This window comes from Vicugna pacos, chromosome X (genome assembly GCF_048564905.1).
Source record: "Vicugna pacos chromosome X, VicPac4, whole genome shotgun sequence".
Lineage (NCBI taxonomy): Eukaryota > Metazoa > Chordata > Mammalia > Artiodactyla > Camelidae > Vicugna > Vicugna pacos.
In genome coordinates this window covers 74,526,798-74,534,934 of record NC_133023.1, presented here as the reverse complement: position 1 = coordinate 74,534,934, position 8,137 = coordinate 74,526,798, and the positions used below count along the sequence as shown (strand labels likewise).

Sequence of the window (8,137 nt, the reverse complement as noted above, 5' to 3'; positions counted from 1 at the left end):
TCTAAAACGTATTTTTGAAATAGAGTGACAGGTTACTTAAAATTCCCCAACGACTCCCACCACCTGCTCTTCTGTCCAAACAGACAAGGTCTCTCAGGATCTCTCTCCTGCTCCCCACCTCGCCCCACCCATGACAAGCCTTGACAAACTCCTTATAATTCTAACACACCAGGCTACTTCATCTCTCTGCCTTTCCACTGTGCTGTTCTTTCTGCCCTTTCTACCCTGCCATCCATTTGTTTTCCTAGCAAACCTCACTCTTCACAACCTAGACTGGGCATTTCTTCCTCTGAAAAACCTTGCCTGAACCTGCCCCACCCCCACCACATCCACACCCAAGAGTTAACTATTCTCTCCTCTGGACTATCTGTTCCTTTCAAATTCTTATTTTTTTCTATTATTGCCCACACTGTAGCACAATGATCTGCCTGCACGTCTGTCAACTCTGCTAAACTGTGTTTCTTAAAGTCAATGACAGTATCTTATTAATATTTTTAATTGAGGTACAGTCAGTCACAATGTATCCATTTCTGGTGTACAGCATAATGTTCTAGTTATGCATATACATACATGTATTCATTTTCATATTCTTTTCCATTAAAGGTTATTACAAGATATTGAATATAGTTCCCTGTGCTATACAGAAGAAATTTGGGTTTTTTTAATCTATTTTTATATATAGTGGTTAACATTTGCAAATCTCAAACTCCCAAGTTTATCCCTTCTCATCCGCTTTTCCCTGGTAACCATAAGATTATTTACTATGTCTGCGAGTCTGTTTCTGTTTTGTAGATGAGTTCATTAGTGTCCTCTTTTTTTTTTTTCTTTTAGATTCCACATATGAGTGATATCATATGGGGTTTTTTTATTCATTTTTGTGACTGCATCACTTAAGAAGGTGTCTGGCATGTCATAGGCACTCAATTATTTGAATATATGATTTTAGAAAGAAGGAAAGAGAGAAATAAAAAAAGAAGGAAAGAAAGAGGGAGGGAGGGAGGAAGACCGGAAGTTTTTAATGGGGTAATGCAGAGAGAACTGAATCATGAAGAGTAGTTATTCTGACTTACCCTTAAGGTTTCTACCAACTCTGAGTGTTTGTGATTCTAGAAAAAAGAAAAAAAATTGCCAGCTGCTCAAGGCTAATTAGACTTATTTAAATGAAAATTAGGTTAAAAGATCAGTCAGCATATAGGGAGGAAACTATCTCAAAGCAAAAAGAAATTTTATGACATTTTAACATCTTAAATTGTTGGGTTACACCAATCAAAAGTTAGTACGTGAAGATTCTTTTTGTACCATTTAGTACGTGCTTGGAAATCAATTGCATCTACCCTGTAGTTGCTGAGTGTTTGAGAAGAGAAGTAAGTGAATGTGTGTGTGTTCATGTGTGTACATATGTACGTGTGCATGTGCATGTGCATGCATATCTATGAGCAGTATACCATTGTCTCCCCTGCAGTGAAGCAATCAGGTAAAGAATCTGAGTTCTATGAAAGGAGTAAAGTAAAATCGATTGCTTTTTCTTAACTAAATCCTCACAGTTACAGAATTGTGAAGCCCTCATTTATTAACACAATTACTACATCACAGCTCTCTATTTCAGACCCAGTTGGACACTAAAATAGTTCTGATCTAATAGATAAACCCAGTTGTTGTTCCCTACTTTGTATTGGCTTCTGCTTAAGGTGTAGCAGAGCTTGGGAAGATCCTCATGACGGGCAGCTTCCCTGACTCTTGCTTCAGTCACTGTTGCCATGATGGTCACAATAACAAGAAGCTACCCTAAGGAGTGTGACTTCAATAAGGACAATTAGCAAACTCAGGGCCTAATCACAGTGACCAACCTCCCCTCTAACATCCTCCAGTACTTTCCCACTAGCTTACCCCCAGGTTTAAAAATTTTCCCACCGTTTAATCCAGCAGAGCTGAGTTCAGTCTCTTTCTCCTATTGTAACAGTCTCAAATAAAGCCTCCCAGGCTGTTTTTTTATTATTATTATTATTTAAAGAAGCTACCCTATACCCTGCCCATATGGCCCACTAAAGTTCTTTTACCACCTCCACTATCCTCTATGGTGGAGGAGAATCCAGAGATGAGGCAGGATTTTATTTTACACACAACCTCACAGCTCTGTACTTATTCTGAATGTTAAAGCATGTCTGTGTTTCAGTACTGATAGTACTTATTAGAATTAGGTGAATTTGTGAAGATAAGAAAGTTGTGCCTTTAGCAGTCCCCTTTGGAGTGCTTTCTTCCTGCCCTTTAAGTTTCTCAGTGCTTAGTATCCTTATAATTCTTCTGTCCAGGATCCTCCACGTACACACTCTCCATTTTCTGGAGCATCTCATAATCCCTGGCCACCTCACTCACCTTAAAATATATCTATACTGAGAACTGGTCTTTTACCGTCTTTAAAAATGACTCACTAGAGAATCTGATCAATTAATTCATTGTGATCTGTTGATGGATAATACCCGCTAGGGTTGAACCATGGCTCCCCCACTTCCTTGTGTGTGCCCTTGGGTAAGTTACTTAACTTTCTTTTGCCTGAGTTTCCTGTAAAATGGGGATAACAAGAGCAGCTACCTTATAGGGCTGTTGTGAGGATTAAATTAAGACATAGAAAGTGGTTAACACAAAGCCTGGCACATAGAAAGTACTCAATAAATATTAATGATTAATAATATTTTAGGAGGGAGTTTTGTTTGGTCAGAACTGCAGACCTTGTGGAAGATCCCTTGGGAGTGATTTTGCACATATTTTGTCAGTTCCATGGAGGGGGGCCTTAGTGGTTACTCTCTGCACAGCTGGACACTGTAGAAAGACCAATGAGAGAATGCGTCCTTCCACACCCTCAGAGATACAGCTCTTTAACATAAAGCTAAGAATCCTTTTAAGACAGGCAAGTACTCTAACCAAGGACGCCCCTGGGAACTATTGATTTTCTAAAACCCTAGTGTCTTATGAGAAGTTTTTAAAAATACCTTTGCCTTTTATCCCTAGTTTCTCTCAAGTGATGACTACTCTCCGTCGTCGGCCGGGCCTGCGCATTTTGACATTCTTTATCAGACAAAAAACTGTGTCCCTGTGCTTGCCCTTATGCATCTTAATGACTGGTATCAAAAATCCCAAGAAAAATGTATTATGGCCAAATGTAATGTGCTGAAAGTCATTTTTCCTTTTCATAGGGATCATTTCAGTTCTAGAAAGTGCGCTTTTTTAAGTATATTAAAAGAAATTCAGACAAGTTTTTAAATCCTGTTATCTCTATAATGACTTAGTTTCTAGACAAAATTGGCATCCTTTTAAAAGCTTCATTTTTTTTCTGTTCTTCCTTTTTCAATAAATGTGGCCTAGAAGATAAACCTGTTGTATGAACCCACAGACTGAAGGCAAAAACAGAAGACAGGAAGGAGGTTACATAATTTCGTATGCTAAAGCCAAGATAAGAGAGAAATCAAATCACTCTCATCTCTTTGCAGCTGATTTTGAACTTGCCAGTGTAGAAGGTAATAATGCACACTTCAATCTATCTTCCTAATAACTACCTCTTTAATGAGACTTTAATTGTCTGCATGTGTTGTTCCCATTCTATTCTTTTGTTTTTAAACATTCACAGTTTTTGCTTTTTTTTTCTTTTGCGGTCAACTTTACACATTCAGTATTTTCTATTTTAAAAAGTTTTGATTGAAATGTTATCTTAGCTTTATATTTCTTCTCCTTCCCTCCCACACTTAGACACCAGCCCCTTTGAAGTTTCTTGAGTGACCACATACATATTGCCTGAGCTATTTCTGCCATGAGCTTAAAAGCACCATGCATAAGTCATCCCCTATTTTCTTCTCACTCCCTTTCAATTCAAAGTGTATGCTCTCTTGGCAATACAAAATGATACATTTCAACAGAGCACAATTTATAAAATGCCTGTTAGACCATTTTTGTTTTATAAGGAATCAAATGTTCATGTCTTAAATATTGGCCAATCCTAAGTACTTTAGAGTGGAGGTTATAAGAGCATGACCCAATAATGTCATCGTATGTCTTGGAGTTAACTTAATAATATTATTATCTTCAAACAAATGTTTCCATTCATCCTGTTCCACAGACCATTTTCAATTATAAACTATAAACTAAAATTGAAATTGTCAAGTCCCATCAACAAGTGTTGATCAAGCGCATCTCAGCTCTTTAAAGCCACTACAGCTGAGAACATGTCTTACTGAACCAAACTGGGGTCCACTTGCCTGCGTGCAGTAAAGCCAATCTACAGACACCGGGTTACGGTGAAGGAAAGTGAAGTGTTTATTATAAGATGCCAGACATGGAGTCAGGACAGCTAGTGCTCAAAAACCCAAACTCCTTGTGGGTTTCAGGGAAGCATTTTTAAAGGCCAGGTGAGGGAAGGAGTTCCAGAATATGGGATCAGCTCATACACAGTTCTCTGACTGGTTGATGGTGAGGTAACTGGGTGGTGTCACAGGGTTAACAACATCAATCCACAGGCTCCAGTCAGCCTGGGGGTTACAGGCTCATGGTCATCAAGTAGTTAAGTCTTCCATTTGGTGGGGGTTTTGGCATCAGTATAACAACTCAGGAAGCGTGCATCAGATACTATTATCTGGGTACTCCAGAGAGGAGCTAAAGCAGAGGACGGGGGGAAGGAGTCTGTCCCAGAAAGGTCCCATAGGATCCTGCTCTGTTACACGTGTATTTACTTCCTTGATTTCTCTTCCTATTATTGCCTTTCCACGTATATTTGTGATTTAAATTTAAGTTTTTGAATATGGCTACTGAAATAACTACAATGTTTGACTAAACTGGGATAAAATCAAACAGCTTTTTGAATTTATTTCCTGAAATGAATGGCTAAGGGTGAAGTTTGAAACTTAAACCAAATTCTACGTATTTCCAAACAATTGATTCTCGGCAAGTATAGAATTACTTAATCATTTTAAAACTAAGAAGTCTAAAAATTAGTTACTGTGTAAAAGGCATAATCGACCCTCAGTATTTGCAGATTCCGTATTTGTGAATTTGCTTCTCTGCTAAAATTTACTTGTAAATCATAAATTCAACTCACATTGTGCATTTTCTGTCATTTGTGGACTTGTGCAGTGAAGAAAAATTTCAGTTGCCAATGTGTGGGTTCCCAGCTGAAGTCAAACAAGGCAACAATTGGCTTCCTTGTTTCTGCTCTCATGCTATAAACAAGTGTACTTTTTTTGATTTATTTGCTGCTACATTTTTCACATTTTTTGTGCTTTTTGTTGGTGATTTTGCTGTTTCCAATGGCCCCCAGGCATAGTGTTGAAGTGCTGTCAAGTGTTTCCAAGCTCAAAAAGGCTGTAATGCGACTTACACAGAAAATACATGTATGAGATAAGCATCATTCAAGCATGAGTTATTAGTGCTGTTGGCTATGATCCCAATGTTAATGAGTTAACAAAATGTATTAAATAAGGTGTATTTAAACAGAAATACACATAAAATAAGTTTATATATTGATTGGTTGATGAAGATGTTGTGACCAAAGGCTCACAGGAACCTAACCTTGCATTACCCCTGGGAGCAATGGTTCAATACTTTATAAAACATAACTACCACGAATAATAAGAATCAGTTGTATTTTAAACCCGGGTTCAGTTATAACCACCAAGAAATTGGCTACACAAATAAATTTAAAAAAGTGTCTTTCTATGCCAAGATCTCTGGGTCATAGGCCCTTGAAATTTTCCATAAGAAGAGTACTAAAATTGGGTTAATTTATTTTGATAAAGATAATTCCCTGTTTTAGACAATAAGATGTCTGTGATCAGCAAATGTATCTCTAACAAAGTTTAAAAAGAACATTTGAAAATTCTTAGTTACCTTTTTTTCCCATAGATAATAGCTTTATTACACTGTAGCTGATTCAAATACATTGATTCATTGTCAGCTAGTTTTCCCCTTTTAAACAAATATCATGAGTTTTCAATACTGCTTTAGCCATCTCTCGGCTTCTCAGCTAAGAATGCCTGTCTCAGGTCCACCTGAAATCCACCACAGGTGCTTGCTGCCGCTGAGACTGCTTCAGGGACAGAGGATACTGTTGGTTGCTCAGTGCGTCCTTCTTTGTTTGCCTTGGACTTTTATCTCTGGTGCACGGTGGCCTGTAGCCCACCTCAGGTGTAAGCCATTCCTGGCCAGCTCCATCAAGCCAGTGGTCGCTCCTCAGATCACAGTGTCAAGCGGCCACTCAGCTCACCTTGGCTACCTTATAACACAGCAACAGTGAACATGTGTGATAAGGTCACCAAAATAATTGTTGCCAAGGTATATAACCCCACAGAGTGAAACCGTGTTTTAAAAAGTCAGGCAGTAAAGAGATTTTTCTCTTGTCTAGTTTCCTAAATGCGTATAAGATATTGCATGAGCTTAAAAAAGGCCAAATGACAACATGTGAGAGATGACTTTGTTGTGGTGGTGAGGTGTTGGGTTGCCCTTGATTATCATTTGAGGCCAATTCTGTTTCTTAGGGTAGAAAATGTCTTTGGTATACTGTGTTGCTAAATAATAAAACTAACGCTCTTTTGCCTTGAAACAATTTATTCTATCATCTCAATCCTTACAGCACCCGATATGCAATAATGGTAGTCTACAGTATGTTTGACAAGTGGCTTGGGTTACAAGCAAAGTAGAGTTCCATCTGTTGGCAACTTAAGTGCAGTAATGCACCCTAAGTAAGGGCTGTGAATAGAACAACGGGGCTACTTCGATCGTTCTGTAGGCAAAGCACAATAAATGTTGATTAATGTGAGATTTATTGACAGGTTATGAACCAGGGAGGCAAGAAGGTGGCCAGCTAGTCACTGCCTAATGTCTAAATTGCAGCACCAGAGTGATTTTCACTTTCCTTCAGCACATTTCCTGTATTCCCATTTTAAGTCACAGCAGTCATAGATTTTCTACCAGTCATCTTCACCTGTTCCTTAGCCATCGGAAGACCTGCTTATTTGGCACTAATTCTAGGTATTTTCCCTAAATTTTTCTTGGCTTTATTTCTTCCCATTATGCCTTTTAAATAATAAATGTAATTAGTGGTTCCATAAGGCTTAACATTTAAAGCACTTTCATAGTTGTTAAAAAGTCAGTCCTTACCACATCCATGAAAGTTAGACCAGGTCTGTTCTCTCATCTACCCCAGGCACCTTCCTGTCAAAAATAAAAACTTTATAAACTCCATTTAGTGAAGGACCACATTTTGTATATTCTCAGCAGACCAGGATGTGAGTCCTGAGGACTTAATCCACATTTAACAGTAACTGGGACATGTACTGACCATATGCTACTTCCAACAAGGGGTCAGGTCTTATTTTATTAAGCTTGTATATAATACATAACACATTTCCATACACATCTGGGCAATGAAAAGAAAATTGATGACTATGAGTAAGGTAAGTAAAATATACTCCCTCCTGGATTCAAAGTGATTATCTAATTGAGGCAAATTACCTTATCCAGGATTTGCTTATAATAGAAAATGTAGCTCCTGAAAGGCTTAATGACACTGAATTGGTACCCTTTTGAACTAAATTACTTCTTCAGAGAGCAAAATGGTCTTCCTGGAAGAGGTAATTTACTTTAAACATACGAGCACTTTACCTCAAAGAAAAAGTACCAATTTGCTCCGGGAACGCCATTCTCTAGTTGCCCACCCTTCTGCACAAAGAATTGGCCATTGCAAACTATTTGTCTGTTACTGTTTAAGTCACTCAAAGTACAGCCAGTGTTTTCCTCCTTAAAGTGGCCATATTGGAACATTAACTCTCTGAGGACAGGGATCTGCTCTCAGTTGGAAATTTAGTTTGTGCGAATTAAAATAGTATGCTTGTAAAAGGTTTGTTTCATGAGGGGAAACTTCTTCATTGCTGTGACTCTAGCACAAGTGAGGTGAAAATGGCTGATAATCCTTCCTAGGTAAAGCCTGTTTGGGGGAACAGCCCACTCCTGTTAATTGAATTCATTCTCTGAACCCCTGAAAAATAGCAATAGTCCAGATCCTGAAAACCCTCTCAGTCAGTCTTTTATCAAACAGTTCTTATAAGTGCTAATGAAGAGCCCCCCTTGAGCTCACAGACTCTGTACTGCAGACCAG

General features: G+C 38.4%; 1 pseudogene; it reads right to left on the bottom strand.

The window, feature by feature from the left end:
* Nucleotides 1-5,984: 5,984 nt before the first annotated feature.
* Nucleotides 5,985-6,195, bottom strand: LOC102537238 (SNRPN upstream reading frame protein-like; annotated as a pseudogene).
* Nucleotides 6,196-8,137: the final 1,942 nt, after the last annotated feature.